We start from the raw sequence: 3158 nt of genomic DNA, 5'->3' as shown, positions 1-3158 counted from the left end.
TTAATGTTTAACCTTGTTAACTTTTGGTACCATCCTTACTCAGGTGAGGTGCATTGCTGCATTTTGAATAATATTGTGCTCATCGTGTGTGTTTATATTCAAGGTTAAAGGCTCATTTATTGTCATTGCACAACACAGGGCTGAACAAGGACAATCATTGTAGTATCGCTCATTCACTCACACGCTCACACACACAAAATTATATAGATATCATATAAACCATGGACTGATTATGAGACAATGGCCACAGATATGCAAGGGGCCCCACCACCTCTCCTACATAGGAGTAAGACACAGACTTTGTGTTAGTTTTTCAATCCTGCATCTTTTTGTGGTTTTGTGTCTCCTTGTGGTTGTTTTGTGTTATTTTGTAGTTGTTGGGTCTTTTGGGGGTAATTTTGTGTCTCTTTGAGGTTCTTTTGTGACTTTTTTTGGTCTTTTTTTTTTTTTTAATCTGACTTTGCAGATTTCTTTGCAATTTTTATGCCTCTGCGCCGGCAATAGCTGTGACTGTAGACATTATGTTTTCGGGTTGTCCGTCCATGCAAAAACCAAATTTCGCCTCCGGGGATCAATAAAGTTGTATCTTAGCTTATTTCATCCAAGCATGGACATCCTGGCTCTCTTCCTGGAGCAACCATTCAACCCTCAGTGGCATTTTGCCCTGGTGGTGTGGCTGGGTCGTCAGAAGCTGCCATATACAGTCATTGTCTTAAAGTCCACTGCACTCAATCCAGTCCCTGCGCATCCTTTGTTGCTGTTGGTGAGTGTGTCCCTGTCGCAGGCCACACACGCTCCTGTAACAAAGCTGAAAAGAAAACAAAAATTTGGCAAAGTATATTTAAGCTACAGGCCGTCACATCTTCTAAAACTGAAGGATGGAAAATGAGACAGCAACAACCACGTTTTTAAGCCTCCTTATATTTTAATTTATGACAGGGTTGTTTAATGAATCACAATTTATACGTTTATGAATTCCTATGATAATTATTCGTGCAACTGTATTTGACAGTGTCATTTCCTTTCATTTCAGAGATCATACAATACAAGACGAAATATGTTTTTAATTCTGTGCATTTATTCAAAAAGCACATTGTCTGCTTATTGTTAAACATCAGTGTCATCAGATTTTGTTGTTTGTATGCAAAAGGAAACTACCCAGGCCTGCTGGCTTTTGTGTTCCTGTCATTAAGTCCATGGATGAATTAATGAATGGGCCTGTTAAGCACAGGCTCAGGGGCCCAAAGTGGGGGCCCTCAGATTAACTAGCAGTAGACCAGGAAGAGACTCAAAATGACCACAAAGAAACACAAAACAACAAAAAAAGAAGAAAAAAAACCTAAGAGAGAATCAAGGAATACAAAAAGACACAAAACAACCACAAGAAGACACAAAACTACAAAGAGACATAATGGTCAAAAAAGAAAAAAAAAAAATCCCTAAAAGAGTCCCACAACTCCAAAATGTCACAATACATCCACATGGAGACACAAAACAACTACAAAGAGACTCAAAATCTATTTGTATTTATTTTGTTTAATATGCACTGTCACTCTTCACAGATGAAGTTCCTAACGGAAAAATATAGTTCTTTGAATTGAAAACAACTAAAAAGTCTAAAGAGATGCAAAGAAACTGCAAAGAGACACAAAATGACTACATAGAAACAACACAACCAAAACGGACCAAAAAATTACCTAAAAAGAGACACAAAATTATTGCAAAAGACACACAGTTACCTAAAAGAGACACAAACTGACAACAACGAAACACAAAACATCCAAAAGACAAAATAATTACCTCAACATGACACAAAATTACCTTAAAGAGACCTAACAACCACAAGAAGACACAATACATCCACATAGAGACACAAAATGGCTACTAAGACAAACACAAAAACAACCAAAAAGACTACAAAGACATGCAAAGGACCTGCAACGAGACATAAATTGACTACAAAACAACCCCCCCCCCCCCCCCCCCTCAAAAAAAAGAAATTACATAAGAGACACAAAAAGAAAAACAAAGTATCCAAAAAAATTATAATAAAAAAAACAAAATCACTAGAAGACACAATACACCCACATGGAGACAAGAAGCAAATACAAAGAGGCATAATGGTAAACAAAGAAACAAAGACCCAAAATGACCTAAAAGAGTTCCATGACTACAAAAAGACACAATACATCTACATGGAGACACAAAACAACAACAAAGAAACACAAAATTAACAAAAAGACTATAAAGAGATGCAAAGGAACTGCAAAACAAGACACAAAACCAGACCTGCCAACCTTGAAGAAAGGTTATGAGTACCACCTTACCGGACACTTGTGCGTGGTCATGAACATATGCGGACACGGCGGCACTTTTTTTTTTTTTTTTTAAACCATAAAAGTCAATATGCACATGTGGCAAACAGAAGAAACGAGCGTACGTTTACATATTCATATCTATAGGCCTAAGCCCCACATACGTCCATAGACGCCCAATATTTGTTTTATGGCACAGATCAAGGTCAATTTCATCATCAATCTGATGGTAGCATTGATCATCTGCTTAAAAAATACAGTATTATGTCCTGTTGTAACAAAAAGAAAGATTTCAAGTGGGATTCGGGGGGTTCTCCCCCGAGAAAATTTTGAAACATCACATGGCGAAATCCTATTTTCATGCAATTTCATACAGAAATAGATAATAGATCATAGACAAGTGCATTACATTAGCATTCCTCATCATGTTCTTGTGTAGTACGACACCTATTAGAACTACTCTCTTCTTATTGCCTTGTTTTTTTCTTATAGAAATTCAGCAGACTCATCAAACAAAAAGTCTTTTTATCCTAAGTGTGTTCTAGTTATTCAGGCAGGGCACATGGTTTCATAACACAGTTGAATGTAAATTTGTCTGCAATTTGTTTACCTTGGTACAATTCTCACCAGCAATGTATCAACGACAGGCGACTTTGACACTATTTACTTCAGTGTTTGCCCTACCATTTTATTAGGGGGGCACCCCGCCCTGCCCCCCCCTTGAAGGTCAAGTTAATTTTATTTAATTTTATTTTCTATATAGTGCCAGATCACAAAGAAGTCACTTAAGGTAACCTTTCCTATAGAACAGGTCTATACCTTGTCCTTTTATTAAACAAACTA

Source organism: Epinephelus fuscoguttatus, linkage group LG15 (assembly GCF_011397635.1).
Source record: "Epinephelus fuscoguttatus linkage group LG15, E.fuscoguttatus.final_Chr_v1".
Classification (NCBI taxonomy): domain Eukaryota; kingdom Metazoa; phylum Chordata; class Actinopteri; order Perciformes; family Serranidae; genus Epinephelus; species Epinephelus fuscoguttatus.
This window is presented reverse-complemented; position numbering follows the sequence as displayed.